Raw genomic sequence first — 19,617 nt, 5'->3', positions numbered from 1 at the left:
ACCTCCCCCTAGGGTATTTCTCAAGTGCAGCCAAGGTTTAGTATCACTGGCACCGGCATAGGGCCTCTCCAGGCAGGCAAAAAACACCCTGCAGTGAAAAGATTTTTTTTGGGGAAAAAAAAAAAAGAGCCATAAAGTGAAAAGATGTTAAGAGGTGGTGTGATTCTAACACACTTCTCTAATAACCTCACTTGGGTGAGTTTCTTATTTTTATGGTTATCCCAGCTGCCACTCTGGACACATAATTATCCTCCCAATGACGTGAGTTCATGGCTAATTTCTGGAGAGGCGAAGGGGGGAGTCAGAGGAAGGTGGTGCCAGACTGTTCCTAGATCTAATGGCTATGGCGAATCTGTCTTCCAAGAGTTGTTTGGAAAAATAAATAGCGTCCAAGGCCAGGTAGAGAAAATAGTGAACGTTAGCAGTTTTGTTAACATATCCAGGAAATAGACTTGCTACCGGCAGGCTAAATAAATGTGTGCCACGCCTGACCTTCAAAACCATTGATCTTAAAGGTTATAAACAATACCCAACTGACCCATTGGTCTGTGTCCTCGGACTAAGAGATCCTGCCGTGGAAATTCCCCTTTGGAGTGCACTGCTGCCAATAAGGAAGACTACTTTAAAAATATATATATTGAACCAGGTTATATGTGATCATTAATCACAGACTCTCCCCAGGACTGCCGTCATAAATACTGCATCTGCATAAAATTCCCTGCTGAAATCGCCTCGACATCTCTTCCACCTTCTCTGATGAAGCTGACATACTTGGAGGAAAGAGAAATTAAAAAGGCACAGGGAAAGGAAACAAAGAGCAGGAAATGTGCTGCCTTTTATGTTTTGATTTAGTGTTTTAGAGTTAGATCATTTTTAATATTTCTTCAGATGTTATTAAAAATAATTCAGAATTATCTTGACACGTGCTAGGCCTCTGCCTCATAGCACTGTTGATGGTGATGTTGAACATGATACGTTGCCTTGATCTTTTATACTTTGGGTATTTCTCTATTACTGAGTACATCTTTTTCATGGGGCAGTTCCTTATTTGGTGGTGCCAGAAACTTCCACAAAATGAGGAATGCAAAATTAAGCGCTGGGTCTGGGAAGGGGTCCTGAAGCTGAGGCTTTATTAATATAATAATAACATAATCATAATAATCACATTAATATTATAATATTAATATTATATTATTATATAATATATAATATAATAAATAACCTAAAATAATATATTATATTATATATTATAATATGACATAATATAATTATATAATATATAATATAATGATTATATAATATTAATATTATATTATATTAATATTATTATCATTAAAAACATTGCTCTAGGCCATCAGCTTCATATGCAGGGATATAAATGAGACTTCTTTCCTCCTATTATTTTAAAATGACACCCAATCATATAGGCATATAAATTCCAGTAACACAGAATTGCACACATGAAAATGGAAAGACTTTTATCTTCACCCCTCACGTCCTTGGCTCTCCAGAGGTTATCCCTTTCAGCATTTAGTACATCAGATGTACCCATTCCTAAGAAGTGCTTATTTTCTCTCCAGGACTTCACATTGCCGGGTTTTGGTTATTAAAGGCTTTTTGCTTCGATTTGTGGGTGATCAGGGTCATTACCTTCTCTACCTTCTCCAAGTGTGTACTTGATTTGGGGGAAATTAGGTCTGTTACTACCACTAAACCAATGGGAACATGGACAACTCGGGAGTCAGACCTTGGTTTGCATCCCTGCTCTGCAGTTTCATAATTACATGACTTAATTATTAATACTACTTAATTATTTTGAATTCTCCTTAACTAGGGAAGAGTTATGAAGTTCAAAATCAGGATAATAATGATAATTGCCTAACGGGGCTGTTGCAAGGATTAAATGAGATAGTACTTGCAGACACCTCAGCACCAGCCCCAATTGTCACATATGCAAAATATGAAAAATCATCACATCGACTTCAGGGTCTTCATTATTTTTACTGGCATCATTTTCATCATCAGAGAATGGTTACAGAAAGGGGGATTATAGGAAATTAAATATGATTTTCACCTCTTACTCGTAACTTGGCAGATGCTTTTTGGTGGAAGAGTTTGAAGTTGTTGACCACGGTGAAATTTGGGGTGCCCAGTGGAAAACGGTTTCAAGTAACCTCCAAGTACACCAATTTGTATGCTGTCCCAGGGGTCACAGAACAGAGAGGCTCGGAGATCAAATTATCACACAGCTTGCTAAGTCAATACAAAATGTACAGTGAGAACAAAGGGAAGTATTGGGTGTTAATAATCCTGGGGCAGTGTGCAAGTGAGAAAGGAGGAGTCCCCCCCACCAGCCTACCACATCAGCCTGCCCTGTGGATGCTGTCTTTGCAAAAAGCACAGCAAGGATCTGAGCCAGGGGGCTCAGCAGATGGGAGACGCCTGGAGCCAACACACACTTGCACTTTCCAAAAGACACAGGGCAAGTCCATCTGGCCAGTAACTATAACTTGCCAATTAGCCTGATGAGCAGCTATGATTTAGCTGCATTTCTCAGGCAGGGGACACATGGGGCCAGGATGAGCCCCTTGGGTGGATGATTTTAGGCCTCATGAATATGTACTGCCTCCTCGACCCTTCCATGCCTTCTTCTCTATCTTTAATGTCTTTGGCTCTACTCAGCTCACTTATGCTCAACATATGTTCCAAAGTATTTTCTCCTCTATCTCATTTATCTATCCTTTTTTATTTTTATTTTTCTACAAAAGAGTGGAATATTCTGACATCATAGAGAAAACACTCTTTTTCCAGGGTTTATACTCATTGTGGTAAAGTGGAGCTGTTACAACTCTGCTCTCAAGCCAGCTCATCTTGATTCAAATTCCGGCCCACCACATACTGGCTATGTAAATGTGCGTAAGTTACTTCACCTTCCCCTGCCTCAGTTTCCTTCTGTGCAAAATGGGGATGATGCTGACAGTAACAGTACCTACCTGATAAGACTGTTGTGTTGAGTAAATGCATTATAAGCTTAAGAGTTGAGAACAGTGTCTGGCATTAGTAAGGACCCAATATGTATCAGCTCATATGATTTTTAGCCCTTTGGATGGCGTGCTCTTAGCTAGAAGCCTGACCTAGGGGACTGGGAGGAGAGGTCAACGTGTTTATGGATGGAGAAAACGAGTTTTTCCATTGGCAGAGTGCCTGCAACTTACAAAGAATATCAAAGTAAATGATCATTTTAAGATTTGAAAACAACTCTGTTAAAAAGGTAATATAACCCCTACTTCAAAATGGCGAATCTCAAGTTCAGGGTATGAAATGGCTTACTCAGAGGCACACATTCATTAGGTCATGATTTGAACCCAGACCTTCTAATTGTGCCGCCCGTATTCCCTCCTGTTGAAAATGAAAGACTTCCCTTCCCACCACACACTTAGACTGAAGTATGAAAACTCTCTATACAGGCAAAGAAAAGATTTAAAAATGGCTTCTCCCCAATGTAGAGTGATTAATTCACATTATTTCATAAATGGCTTCTAACCAATCATCTTTGATTATGTCCTGGGGTGAAGTGTTCATGGTTGAGACGGCTAGGGAGGTTAGAAGATGTGTAGAGGATGGATCCCAAAAGGAAGGGCTGATTCACCATCTGGTCTAGGATTGCTAAAAATGAGTTTCTCTGCAACACGTATAAATCTGTCTCAGTACAATCTATGGGACCATGTGTTGTCATATTTAGTACTTCATTGTAATTCAATCTCTCTATTCAAAAACTAGTCTAACAATGTAAACAAAATACAGGCACCAAAGGAGAAAATATTTACATATCTCATGAAAACATTTGCACAAATATAAGTATAGGCCTGGGGAAAACCTCCAGAGTTCACCTTGTCTCTCCCCTTGCCCCCAGTGGAGGCTCGGGATCAAGCCAACTGTCAACAACTGCATTTAGTGGGAAAAATACGTTAATATAAAAATACGTTAATATATACGTTAATATAATATAATACGTGGAAATGTCAGAAGTAAAAGAAAACCATGTGGAAATAAAATGACTGTTGACAGAGGACTGAATCCTATTGACACACACACAAGCATGTGTGTACACACACATATACATAAACACACACAAGTGCATACACACACCAACACACACGTGTGCGTGTGTGCACACGCACATACACAAAAACATGCACATACAGACACACACACACACACCAACACACACACGCAGCCAAGTGAAATTAAATTGGCTGTCAAACCATGCCTCCCCTCCCTCACATTTGATCAATGTGGATGGTGGCACCATACCAGAAGGATCTTCTTTTCTTGCAGAGTGCATTTTTCTAATGCGCTGGTGAATTCAAGGATTATTTATTTTCAAATTTCAAGTAGTCAAACATACTCTGACAGACATACTCTGACAGTCCCCCATCAACTGGGCTCCTGTGTCATCCTGGCCTCAGTCATAATCAACTCTTTGTATGAGGAGGTGAGACGGGGTTTCTTCTCAGACATCTTAAGGTCTTTACAGTCATATTAAACAGAAAAAAAAAATGGATACCTTGTAATTTGCAGAAAAACATATCTCTCTTTTTCAAGGCACAAAAATACTCCCAAGGGTGCTCTGAGGAGCAATCAACATTCCCAGAATGCCTTCCATTGTGAGATGGGGGAGATGGGGGTCCAGGGGATCCAGGGGAGTCGGGACTGATGAGGGTGGTAGGGGCCTAGTCCTGGGTCTTGTGATGGCATAAGAACTTAGAAATCTCATTATCAGTATCCAGGAACTACTTGTCCTCCCAATATTATTTGATGTTCTTCCCTTTTCCTCAGTCAACTTCACGTGATATGGCCTCTTCTGTCAACACAGGGAAACCTCTAACCTAAAATAGTCGTGATTTATTTTGTAGTACTATAGTTTACAGCACTACGTACATGTGTTACTGAGGGTGTTCCGTCAGCAAAGCAGAAGCATAGATGTATAGGAGAGAGTCACTGCAAGGAATGGGTTTATGCTGCCGTGGGGGGGTGGCTAGGCAAGTCTGACCCGCCAGATTATCTAGGATTATCTCCCTCACTTAAACTCAACTGAAGGGATGTCTCCGACTCTTGGTTTTGGCTCAGGTTATGATCGCAAGGTCCTGAGATCAAGCCCTGCACCAGGTTCCACATTCAGCATGGAGTCTGCTTGTCCCTTCCCACCCCTGCCCTCTAGAATAAATGAAACCTTAAAAAAAAAAAAAAACTGATTATGACTTGGTGTCTCCCAAAGACCTTCACAGCAACACCCAGATTCGTGTTTAATTGAAAACTGTCAGGTGTAGCCCGGCCACATTGACACATCAAAAAGACCATCACAATATACAAATGTGTCATGCACTAGTCTAAGGATCTCATCTTTTAACTCATTTATGTTCTCACCACAACCTGAGGAGGAAACTAAGGTACAGAGTGATGGATAAATTGTTCAAGATAGTATAACGAACAGGGCACCAGTACTGGAGGCCAGGTGATCTGGTTCCAGAGATAATGCTTCCACCACAACTTTGCTGTCCTTAGATTCAAGCTTCCCAGATGCCTTAAAAAATATTTTCTAGAATGTTGTTTGGTCAAAGGACAATTGCTTTTCCTACCAAAATTTCTCTTATACTCACTCCAGAGCACACTCTGGCTCCTTTGTTTGCAATGTTACATTTCTTTAACGTAATGATGTTTCTAACAACTAGGCAGTTAGTTACCCTGCCAATTAATAACAGTAGTTTATATATTAAGTTCTCCATCCAGTACTGAGTAATATTGTTTAACCCTTATTGACATAATAATCTATTTTGTGGGGCACGTGGGTGGCTCAGTGGTTGAGTGTCTGCCTTTGGCTCAGGTCGATATCCCAGGATCCTGGGATCGAGTCCTGCATTGGGCTCCCTGCAGGGATCCTGCTTCTCCCCCTGCCTATGTCTCTGCCTCTCTCTGTGTCTCTCATGAATAAATAGATACAATCTTAAAGAAAAAAAATCTACTTTATAATCCATTTTATAGGTGGAACAACAAAGGCTCAGTGAATTCCAATGTCTTCCTAAGCTGACACACCTAGTGCCAGAGCTAGAGATGTTTCTTTGTGGAAAGGAATTGTTCTACAAGCCAGATCAAATTTCTGTTTGCTGCTTGGACATGGGAGCAGACAACGAAAATAAGTCTGGAAATAAAAAGAGAGAGAGAGAAGAGAGAGAGAGAGAGATGCAAGTAGGATGCAAGTTCATAAATAGTCTGGAAATACTTGGGAACTTAATCATTTTATATAGGATTTTTTTTTTTCCCCATGAGTAACGGCCAAGAAGGAGAAAAAAACGTTCATTTGTATCAAACTCAGTGGTGGTTTGATGGCCACACTTGGTATGTTTTTCCCAGCTGTCAAGGGTGTGAGGAGCTGGACTGTACTTGCCCGTCCTGCTGACCTTCACAAGCCCGTAAGGAAAAGACCTGAGCAGGCAGGTGTGAGCACTCCTGAATACGTCTACCAACCAGAGGGAACTGCTTTTACAATCCTGCCAAGTTGACTTCTGTTAAAAATCCCAGCAACATCCCAGCTGTCCTGACCCTGGGGTGCACACACAACTAAGGAGGCTTGTTTGCGAGATGTCAACCTCCCCCCCAACCTGTCACTTAGAAGACTTGTCACCTTCTCCATCCCCCATTGAATCTTCACTGAGGAACATTTCTTTCTCCAGATTGCTGCTTCAGGAGATTGAAAAATAAAATAAAACAGCCACAGGGAAGGTACAGGTTTATTACTTATAAAATTCTTACCAGGCAATTGCCTCTTGCTTGCTTGCTTCTTTCTTTCAGAATTATTTCAAATTAATAAATATTTTAAATACACAAAGTAATGGATATCTATGTGCCTACCCCTGAGACTAAACAGACATTAACAAGTTTTGTCTTACTTTAGATCATTTAAAAAATAGAAAATGTTACCGTATGAGTTCACACATTACTCCCTACCTTTTCCCATCCCTTCTTCCCTAGGCCATTATCTTGATATTGCTGCATATCACTCCCATCTACATTTCTGTGCTCATATTCTGTGTTCATGAGTCTGTCAATATATCTATCCGTATATCACCTACCTATCCAGATGATTGAGTCTTTAACATTACACACATTTGACATCTTCAACGTATCTTTTTGTAATGAACTTTTTAATGTTAATTGTCTTGAAGATTTGTATATGCTGGTAGTCATAAAACTAGTTCAATTACCCTCTTTTTGTTTGTTTAGATTTTCTGTTTGCTCTTAGAAACAGCAACGCAATAAACATTATTTTATGACTTCCTGTGAGCATGTGTTGGAGTTTCAAGAGGAAGAATATCTAGTAGTAGAATGATTGAGTCATTTGGTGTGTGTATCTTGCATTTTTTTTTTAAGATAGCCACTTTGCTTCCCAAAATGCTGGTACTGATTTCCTGTCTCCACAGCAATGTGTGGGCAGTGTTGCCATGAATGGTACAACCATAGGTGGCACCACTCCTATAAAGGAATAGATGATTGCCATCCTCAGAAGTGAAGCAAATTTCCAGTTCTTTGTATAGAAATTCTTCATTCCTGCTGTCTTCACCAAGACATGTTGTTACCATATGCAGTATCTGTTTTGCCAATTTATAATAATATGGCATTGTTTTTCGCTTGTTTGTTTGCATTTCCATGATGAGTAGAAAAGTTGAGTATCTTTTCATATGTTCATTTGGTAAAAAATTTGACTTCCTCTATCATGAATTGCTATTTTTTTCAATAGAGTTTTCTTTCTATTTATAGGATTTATTTACCAATTCAGGGTACTAACCTTCTGTGGTTATTTGTTTCTACACATGGCAACATTTACTCCCTTTTGTGCTTTACTTCGTGTACCTTTTGTCTCAAAGAAGTTTTAAATTCTACTGCAATCAAACATATCAATCCTTACTTTTATGTGTTATGCTGTTCATCTTTCCATAAGAAATCTCTCCCGACTCAGATATAATAAAGGAAATAGGTTTTGTTCTTCATATTTGGTCACTGATCTTCATTAATGAATAGTGCATGAAAGAGACTTCATTTTATCTTTTTTCATATGAATAAGCAGTTGGTCTAACACTATTTATTGAATAGTCTCTCTTTTCTTCAATACTCAATAATACTACTTGAGTTTCTTTGTTCCCTTTCTACCTTCTCTATTCTGTTCTATTAATATTTTTTCTATTCCTTAATTATGTCTGTAATGATTATAGCTTTCTAATAACTTTTTTTAAAGATCTGTTTATTCATTTGAGGCATGAGTGAGGGGCAGAGAGAGAGGAGAGAATCCCAAGCAGACTCTGCACTAAGCGTGTTCCCCAATACAGAGCTCAATCCTATGAACCCTGGGATCATCACCCAAGCTGAAATCAAGAGTTAGACGCTCAACCTACTGAGCCACCCAAGTGCCCCAACTCTTTTTCAATTGAAATACAATTAACATATAACACAATATTAATCTTAGGTATACCACATAATAATTTGAACTATGTATTGTGACACCACAGAAATCTAGTTATTATAGACCTTTTAGTATATAGGATAACTCTTTATATTTTCCATTTGAATTTTTCAATAAATTGAGTTCCATGAAGAGGCTCATGGAACTCTATTAGTTCTCTAATAGAAATGACACTAAATTTATGGATGAATTATAGGCAAATTCCCTTCTTTATGATGATGATTTTGGAACTTCCCCTCCTCAAACACAGCATATTCTCTATCCTTTCCCTTGTGAGCATCATTAAAGTTTGTAATTTCTGTAATGAACTATGTACCTATAGTTGGATTTATTTCTATATGTTTGTAATTTTCTTCCATTGAAAAGTTACAATTTGACTGTTTAGTTTGAAATAATCATAAATTCACAGGAAGTTGCAAAAATAGTACAGAGGGTCCCATGGACCCACCACGTGGCTGACTCAATACACTTTCTTTCATAACTATAGTATGGTATCAGAGCCAGGAGATGGATGTTGGTTCAACCTGCAGATCTTATTCAGATTTCACCAGTGTGCATGCACTTATGTGTGTGTGTGTGTGTGTGTGTGTGTGTGCACCTCTGTGCAATTTTATCACATGTGTAGACTCATGTTATAGCCAACACAGTCAAGATATGGGCTGCTCAATTACTACAAAGATCCATTCTGCTATTTCTTCATAGTGCTACACTATCCTCCCACCTAAACAACTGACCACTACAACCATATTTCTCTGTCTGTATAATTTTGTCATTTTGAGAGTAATATAAAATTGGAATAATTTTTTAATATATGTAATCATTTCGAGATTAGCCTTTTTGCACCCAGAATAAGTCCCTTGAAATCTATGTAAATTTTCATGTGTATCAATATTTTATTCTTTTTTATTGCTAAGCAGTATTTCACAGCAAGAGTGAACTTCAGTTTCTTTAACCACTCAACCACTGCAGGACCTTCATGTTGTTTCCAGCTTGGGGTTATTATTTAAAAAGCCACTGTGAACATTCACATATAGGTTTTCATGTGAACGTAAGTTTAATTCATGCTCAGTAACACACTTGCTAGGTCAGATGGTAGTCACATATATAGTTTTGTAAGAAACCTTCATAGGGGGATCCCTGGGTGGTGCAGTGGTTTGGCGCCTGCCTTTGGCCTGGGGCATGAGCCTGGAGACCCAGGATCGAATCCCACGTCGGGCTCCCAGTGCATGGAGCCTGCTTCTCCCTCTGCCTGTGTCTCTGCCTCTCTCTCTCTCTCTCTCTCTCTCTCTCTCTCTGTGACTATCATAAAAAAAATTAAAAAAAAAAAAGAAACCTTCATAGGCTTTTCAGTGATGATACCATTTTACATTCCTACTAGTAGTTCATGAGAGATCCAATTTCTACACATCCTCGCCAGTTTTGCTGTGTTTTTTTTTTTTAATCTTAGCTATTCTGATGAGTGTGTTATCTTTCATTGTGGCTTTAATTTGCATTTCTCTAACGGCTAATGATGTTGAGCATCTTTTCTTGTGCTCAGTTGCTAACTGTACATCCTCTTAAGTGAAAAAGTCTGTCCATATATTTTGTGTTTTCTAATTAGATTGTTTGTTTTGCTGTTCAGTTTTGAGAGTTTTTAATATATTCTAGACATTCCTCATTTGTCAGATATGTGCTTTGCAAACATCTTCTCCCAGTCTGTAGCTTGTCTTTCTATCCTCTCATGGGGCCATTCACAATGCAAAAATTTTTGTTATGTTTTCCACTTTCTTTTTTTAAGACTTTATTTTTAAGTAATCTCTATACACAACGTGGGGCTCAAACTCATGACCCTGAGATCAAGAGCTGTATGCCTTACCAACTGAACCAGCTGGGAATCTCATGCTTTTCCATTTCAATGCAATCCAATTTATTGGTTTTTCCTTTCATGGAGTCTAACAACTCTGCCTGGCTCTAGTTCTCAAAGATTTTCTCCTATTTTTTTCTAAAAGTTTTATAGTTTCATGTTAAATTTAAACTTGTGGTCCATTTAGACTTAATTTTTTACAAGGTATGATGTGAGGTTTACAGTAAGGTGCTTTTTTTTTTTTTTTTTTTTTTTTTTTTTGCTTCTGGATGTCCAGTCGCTCTAGCACCATTTTTTGAAAAAGCTATCTTTCCTCCAGTGACCATATTCCATAATTTTGTCAAAAATTAGCAGAGTACCTTTTTTTGCAGATCTATTTTTTTGGGTTCTCTAGTTTGTTCCATTGATACATCCCTCTGCTGATACTATATTTTCTTGCTGTTGTAGCTATAGAGTAAGCATTAACATTGGGCAAAGTGATCCTTCTCACTTTATTCTTCCTTTCCAAAATAATTTTAGCTCTCTTGGTCCTATGCCTTTCCATATAGAATTTAAGAATAAGCTTTTCTATGTTCACAACAACCTTGCAAGGATATTGATAGGAATTATGTCCAATCTATAAATCATGTTGGAGAGAAATGACATCTTTACTATGCTGAGTCTTCCAGTCCATGAACACAGTATGTCTCTCCATTTATTTAGGTTTTCTTTGATTTCTTTCATATCCTTTGTCTTTCCTGACAGACTAAATATACTAAAATTGACTATTTTTATCTGATTCTTCTAGATTGACAGATTTTGGGCACCCAAATTCTTCAGCCTAAACCATAGGCTGGTAGTGTACTTAAGGTGAGAGGAGAGTGGACAGGATAGAGTCACAGAAACAATATTAATTTCTAGGAAGGTAGCAGGAACTCATACTTATTTGGAATGCCATCTTGGGAAAGTAACATCATCTTTGTTTCTTTGATTTCCTTCTTTGTGATGGACAGGGAGGCAATGTAGAGTTCCCCATCAAGGATACTTGTGAAGATTAAGTGAGAGGATACATTTAATACTGAAAGCAGAGCTTGGTGTACCTAAGCCCTCAATTTCATGATTTTATTTATTCACTTATGATTTTGGCTACATTGTTATTGATATTACTTGCCTATCACTTTACAGCTTCCATCACAACAACACTGTGCAGTAAACTGTATTATCACTGCTGAGAAAAATGAGATCTGGACATGGAAATAAAAAATGGCAGAATCAGTCTGACCTGCTTGGTTTTAAAGCCCATTATTTCCACCCAACCACATTCTCAGGCCTGGATTTTTAGTCTATCCTCTGAAGAGTCACAACTTGCACTTGGTGGCCTCTAAAGTCCTTGAGACATCCAAACCAGGAGAGGGGCGTTCTCAAAGAAAAAACACCCTTTTTTTCTCCATAACATGCAAACAGTGAGAAATGGGAAATCCTTCTCTTATGTTTATGCTTACTCATGCATCTGCAACTGAATTTTAAGTCTCTTTTCCTTTGTTTGGTGCTTTAAAATAGTTTATTACCACTTTCAATGTAATTTCCCACCATTCACCACAAAAGTTGTAATGACTTTTACTGTAAGTGTTAAATCACTTGTCACTTGAAGACAGATGGCAGGACACTAAGAAATGAAGAGAGCCTTGTCTGAAAGGAAGAGTCCATATATAAGAAGGGGGCGGGGAGTGTATGACTTTTCAAAATTAAAGATAATTCATATTTTACATTAGGAAGATTTCGATTTGAGCAAGATGTGCCTTGCATTCTCCCTCATTTTGAAGGAGCTGAATTAGGCACACTGTAAGCCCCGAAACTAGGAAGAGCCTGGCACTTGAGTTTCTGGAAGCTTTCCAAGAAGCTAGTCCAAAGTATGCATTAAACCATGCCAGGAACAAAGTACCACAGCTTGCAGATTTCTGTCCCCACTCTCTTTTCATACTCTGAGATGGTGGACACTTGCTGACAGCCTCCCACTTTGTGGACCCTCTGCCTCTAAAATCTGCTACTCATTAATTCTGAATTGGGGAGATGCAGACATTTGGGCAGCAGAAACTCACTGGGGAGCCGTATGATAGGATGCTTAGTCAGAATAAGAGTGAGAACACAGAGGGTATACATGCAGGAGGAGATGCAGTAGGTATATTAGTTTACTTGGCACACCAGCTGCTTTAATACATGCAGTGACTTAACAAAAGAGAAGTTGATTACTTACTCATATTTAGTCCAAAATAAGGCTTCCTGAATGGCAGATCACCTTGCACATGGCTATGTAGTGACCTAGGCACTTACCTTGTGGATTCACCTTCTTACCCCCAAATCTCTGTACAGTGATGTCACAGAGAACCTAGTCTCAGACGAGCTTGTCCAGAAGGCAGACCAAATGCTGGCAGTTACACAGACCTGTTCTCTAGGACTCTGGGGAAACAGGATTCCATCAAGTTAGTGTAGGGCAGGTGCCATTTTGATTCACAGAAGAACTCGGCTTAGAGGAAGATGTTTTATTAAAGTGTCCCTGCATGTTAATATCTGCGAGGCACTTTCTAGTCTCAGATTGCACAGTGTCCATTCTCAGCATATTTGCATTGTTGGCTTCTCCTCATCATTCTCATTTCCCTTTAAATGCAATGACCTCAGAACCTTCTCTCACATTCCTCTTTTATAAGTCTTCCCTTTATCACCAAACTCGAACATACTACCCTGTTTGATTTCCTTCATAGAACGTATCTGGATATGAAATTATTATACCTGTGACGTATTTATTTTCTCTCTTTCCTACTGGGATATAATCTACAAGATAACATGGGATCTCCCTGTTTCATACACTAACAATGGCATTTCCTCAATAAATGATGGTTAGATGAATTAATAAAATACATCCTTTTACTTATAAAACTGGGGAAATCCCATTCCATTTTCTGTGAGTATTTAAGAAAACAGAAGTCTACAAATATAGGCATTCCCATGCCTAAGAAATGCCAGTGGCATATTAATTCACGAGTATATATAAAGTTTTTTTTTCTATTTAACTGTGTCACTGTTATTTCATTTCATTGTAAAGCAATTCAGAAAGATTCCTTTAGAGTTCTCTGTGTCTAATAGGTCTGCTTGAGGTCTGAAAAGTCCTAACAAGCACACACACAAATAACTGAACATGTCCAAAAAGTCATACTATGGCTAATATAGGGTAACTATAGTAAAGTTTAAGGGAACATGGAAACATGTAATGAAATAAATAGTATTAGTCCCTTCAGAATCAGTGCTGTAACAAATAACCAAGCTTGTCACTATCCATTCTATTAATCCAAAATCTGTACTATTACAATCTTTATTGCAAGCCAAAATATCATTTTTACCAGAAAATTAAGTGAAGGTATAAAGGTGGCAGTCAAGAAGTACAATTAACTATAGAAATTTTAAATCTGAGTATTCAGGAGATCATTATGTATCTAACTTAAGAAACAAATAGACTTTATTGATGGATTTGTAGACAGAATTCTTGCAACCAGAAAAAAAAACAAAAACAAAAACAAAACAAACAAACAAAAAAACCTGTAGTCTAGAACTAGGCTAGCCTATTGCCTTTCTGTGAAGCACAATCTAAGGCTATAGACGCTCCTCTTTAAGATCCAGGCACCTAAAAATGTGTATTTCATCTAATGAACAGAGAAACTGTGTAAATAGATAATGCCTTATATTTGCATCCAACACCAACATCCCTCTCTCTCTTCCTCTCTCTCTCTCAGAATACTTGGGAATTCAGTAAATACCTACCACAGATTTTGTACTGTCACTTTATTTATTTCATGTTTCTGCTGTTACAGGCTTGCTAATCATCCCAGATAGTATTGGCAGGTGCCTACACGTTATGCAGTACCTGCAGGAAATCTCAGATTGTACCTCCTTTATGCTGTGTGGCATCCATTTTATCAGCTCAAATAACTGAGCTCTGGATGAGTAATGAATGGGGTGTTGCTTTGGCTTTGCATCCACAAACTTGAGTCCTACAATCCCACAGACACCAAAGGCAGCACGTCCTCCTGGCTCACCACTGGCTTCCCCTCCCGGTGGGATGTCTCAGCAGCATTGCTACAGCCCTGCTTTTCAAAGCCAAACACTGAATTCAGGTTCCACTCTCCTGCCAACTCAATGCCTCATTGATTTTCCTTTATTGTTTCCAAGTATATTGTGTAGATAAATGAGTGGTGGATAGGATTTAAAGTTTGTGCAAGGATTTAGTGAAGATTTTTTTAAAAATCCAAATGTTTGGGTATTCATACATTGCTTATCTTCTTCCCTTGGAAGCCAATGGGAAACCATCCAAGAAGGATTTTATATCTTTGCCAACATTTCCTGCTTTAAGTTGGGTGAAAACAGCATGTGGTCCTGCTTCAATAGTTACACATTTTCAATTTTGGTCATAGTCAGAAATTGCCTTAATAAGAAAGTTTGGGAAATAAATAGGTAAATCAACTCAACTTGAAATTTGGAAAAACTTAGGTTCTGGATGTAAATATAGGTATGCTTCATTTTGTCCAAAATGGTCTGGATGACCAAAGAGAACAGAGGAAGAATAAAAGGCAATGGTTTAGAAGGTGGAAGTCTTGGTTTTACAGTGACTCATTGGATAAATCTGAATAGATCTTTTAGATCCTTGGTTGTTTCATTGGCAAAATTTACATATTCCAGCTAACAAGTTTGTCAAAAAAAAACAAAAAACAAAAAACAAAAAAACCTGAGTACCTTATGACTAGAGGGAGTTCATGACTTTCTCTGGGATGACACACTGTGTGCAGAAAAATCCCAAGGGGCTAACATCATAAATACATACTGTCAGAGGGCCATTATCTGTATGCGTCAAATTCTTAAGTGCCTAAAGTGACCAAGTGCTGACCCACATAAAAGGAAATTAGGTCCATTTTATCAGAAAATAGGTCTATGTTATCTTTGTGTAAACGTCTCAATTTTAGTTTCTTACTCCTTACTCTACTAGATTCTGTTGGCTATTGAACAATACTCAGGAATGTCTTCCTCAAACCCTGTGTTATTATATCATTTGCTTGATCACATACTTACAGGGAGCGTAAGTGTGTATATATCATCAAAGTTATTCTTAAAGGCTCAATACCAACAGCACCCCTTCCTTAATTCCTGATGACATGATTTTACATATGATGGCTAGGTATGCCACTGGTTATGTTTCTCTAAAGTTCAGCCATGGGTGATTTTCGTATGATCTTCCCAAAGGTCAGCTGGGCGTTAGTTATTGGCTGACCCCTCCCCAATAAATGTGCTGACATCTAGGACATATATACCTCTGAATAAATGCATAAAGGCTTTACATAGCCTAAGCAGGAAAAACATAATAGGTACCTATAATATAATAGCTACCATTTACTGAGTCCTTAGTGTATAAAACATACAGAGCTAAACATTTATAAGCATAATTTCACTTTATTTTTATAGTAACCCTAAGAGGCAAGACCATTACTATTCCTGTTTTAAACATGAGTAAAACAAGATTCAGAGTGGTTAAATGCCTTGCCCAAAGTTGCAGAACCTATAAGGGATAGGATGGGGACTCAAGCTTAGGCCCTAGCTTTCAGAGACCATTTTCACCTGGTTGTGCTATTACCAACATCCCTCACTACGCAAAGCCAGGAGTATGGGATGGTTGTTCAACATCCAGATCAGCCCTGACCAGACCCTGACTACACCACCTCCTGCATGTCTTTCATACAAGGACCACTTCCTATACACCAACATTCCAGACTGCCAATTCATATTTAAGGGATATGGACAAACCAACAACTATGGACACAGGCCACTGTCCCCAGATCCTCTACATGTTCCCAGCCCTACAAAGGAGACAGGAGCGTGTTGGGATTGTGTGGAGATTCAGAGGGCCATCTTTACTCTTTATCTACTTTCTAAATCCCTTAGTTACTACTCTTAAAAGTCCAGCTGTCTATGCTTTTTGACATAATTATTCCAATAATGTCATGTCTAAACATCAAGTGGTAATGTGGAAAACCATGTGGGTAAATTTCCAAGCAGTCACAGGAATAACTGAAAAACATTCAGCCAGTGACTGTTTATCTTTTGAAAAAGTATATATTTCTGAGAATATGATACTTTAAACATGTTACTCAAAAATTGTAAGTAATTTCTATAATCAAAATGTGTGTTAATTCTACAACATAAATGTGTTAAGTTTTTGGAACATAAGAGTATGGTGAAATTTATGAAGTATGTATATGCTTTTGAGTTTGTTACAGGGATGACTTTTGGGAGAATCTGCTTCTGACTTAAGATCTTTACTTAGTTATGGACAATGCCATCCACGTTGCTTTCTCAAAATCCAAACAACAAATTGTTTTATCTGAGGATAGTGAGACTGGTAATTATGTTTAAGATAAAACACATGAATAAATGTGTAACATTTATCAACAATAATAAGTGTATTAAGAGCTGCTTGACTCTGGGTATAGCCAGTTTCTCATTATTAACTTACTATAAGGTCAATACCATCAAATCAACAAACTTTATTTTATTCACCGGCATGATTTAGGTCATTTGTTCTGAGGAGTCTCCTTTAGACTCAACTTTGAAGTCAACCACTATCCAAATTTTACCTAGCAAAAACTCGTTTGATAATATTTTTAGTTTTGACAGTATAGATATGCTTTCTGCTTACAATATCAATTAATCATCAGTGGGAAGGACTTATCTTTACATTATTTTTTAGGAATCCATTCAAATAGTTTTCACGCTCTTTCTAATTTTAACCAGGACATGCAAATTTCATTTAGTGCAAATGAGACTGTATTTAGTTAAAATGCTAAAAATTATCTGGGCACAGAACTAAAGATTTTTGTTTGGTCATTACTGGTCACGAATCTCACATACTCTGCAGCCTTTTATGGAATTGGTGATATAATCTCTTCATGCTTGTTGTACCCAGAAATATACATTACACATGTTGGGCGGTGCAAAATAGGAAAATGAGGACACTTGATTGTTTCCTACAAGGGCCTTTTCATGGTTTTATGGATTTATATTTCATTATTACCATACAGTGTTTATGTGGCAGCTTCTTATGCAAGTGCAAAGAGCACTTATAGAGGGTATAAAATTAGGGAACACATCCCTCCAGTGCTTCTCTTTTTTTAAAGATTTTATTTATTTATTTATTTATTTATTTGTTTGTTTGTTTATTCATGAGAGACACAGACAGAGGCAGAGACATAGGCAAAGGGAGATGCAGGCTCCCTGTGGAGAGCCTGATGCGGCACTCGATCCCAGGACCCCAGGATCAGGACCTGAGCCAAAGGCAGATACTCAACCACGGAGCCACCCAGGCATCCCTCCACTGCCTCTCTTCACCTGCTTCTCCTTCAGTGTCCTGTGGCGGTCCAATGCACAGTCCTTCACCCATTCTGAATCTAATCAGAGGACCAAATGGCAGCTTCCATGCAATTCACAGATTGTGGTGGGCAATAGGCAAAATTCGTTTTTGAATTTTTCTTAAACTTGCCAATAATATCAAAGAATGTCTCGAGGAGAAATTATTGCATTTTTTCTCCCACCCTTCCCATTTTTGTTCATGCACAACTTCCTAATTCTGATTTTAAAGAAAAATGCTAATTGTACGTATCTGTTTATTATTTTAAGTTACCACATGTGACTTTAAAAGGAAAACAATTTAAACTGACACTATTCTCACATAATATGTCAGCAGTGCTCAAAAGAGAGTTCTAGTTAAATTTTTTAAAGAAACACTTTAGCTTACTGAAAAATGTATGCACACGCACATACTGAAAGGAAAATACTGAGCAACACTTCCTTCATATTTTACTCTAGCAAATGTCATGGAAAAACATCAACTTATTCTCAGGTAATGAAGCCTGGTGTGTCAGCCCAACTAGGAGGTAGTCGTACATTTGTAGAACAAAAACTGCTCCAAGGACAGAATTAAGTAGGAGACAATGTCAAAGACCAGCTTTTATGTGTATCAGCAATTTGGAATTATTAGGTCCAAAATACATTTCTGAGAGAAAGCCATTCAGCTCTTAAAAGAAGATTGTGAGAACACACGAAGGCACTATTTACAGCTCTGTTATGTTCTGCAAAATACTGACCCAATGCCAGAAGGAAATTCTACACTTTACAAAAATAAAGCCACAATGGACTCTTCATCAGGTCTCAGTTTTTCCTAAATAATCATTTTGGATTATTTTGCTAGGTTTTGAAATTCTATTCTATTTCCCATAGAACACCTATGTTCCAAAAAAATGGCTCAAAGCCTCAAAGGTGAGATGAAGAAATGATTAGCATTATGTGTTTTCACAGACCGCAAGATGTTCCGCATGCCTGATGGATCTACCACAATGGAAGAGAAGTCAGCTGTGACATCAGTAATGACAAGAGTGCTACTCAGAAGGAAGTCATCCTTTGTAGGCTCAACTGTAGAGTGCCCTCCAGAGAGTCAAGAGTTCCAAGACTGCATCACAGGCAGAAGTAGATCATATCCTAAAAGCTCAGAAAAAGCACAAGAACGAGGGGAAGAAATTATTTCCATTGGATTATTCTTTCTATTTCTATATGATTGCATGAGCTTGGTATTCCCATGTGTATACAGACTAAACATCAGTTTCTTCGACTCTGGAAATAAACACCCTGCTAACTGCAGAGAGCCAGAAAACATAAAACCAAACAGTTCAGAGTGGCCCAAATTAGAAAGCTGTGGCAGCTTAAATGCTCCAAGTCCAGACTGCGATGTTTTCCCTCCTCTGTCAGAATATATACATGATACATTTTATATATATAAAAGTCTCATGATGCTTTGCTGTTTCTTTCCTTTTAATGCATGTGGGATACCTATAACTTATGACACACAGCAATGGCTTCATCAATTACATTTCCGTTCAAACTGAAGCTAAGATTGTAAAGGGAAAAAGCTTGACAAGTTTATGGTGGGGTCCTATCTCCACTTTAAAACTGAAAGAATAATTAATAGCTAAACAATTATTGCAAGAGATGTAAAGGCATTATGTGTATAGAAGCCTGTTAGTCATCGAGGATTACTGGCCACATTAAAGATCCATGATCTTATAACAGAAATTCTACCACAAAACATCCTACCTCAAGGGTATAAAAAACCCTATTCAAGACAAAAAATAATAATAACTGACTTACCAACCTGATAAATCCTATAGAAAATCTTCAAGAAAATTCCATA

This window comes from Canis lupus, chromosome 35 (genome assembly GCF_003254725.2).
Source record: "Canis lupus dingo isolate Sandy chromosome 35, ASM325472v2, whole genome shotgun sequence".
In the NCBI taxonomy this organism is placed as follows: Eukaryota; Metazoa; Chordata; class Mammalia; order Carnivora; family Canidae; genus Canis; species Canis lupus.
The sequence above is the reverse complement of the archived record's forward strand: the minus strand, read 5'-3'. Positions refer to the sequence as shown.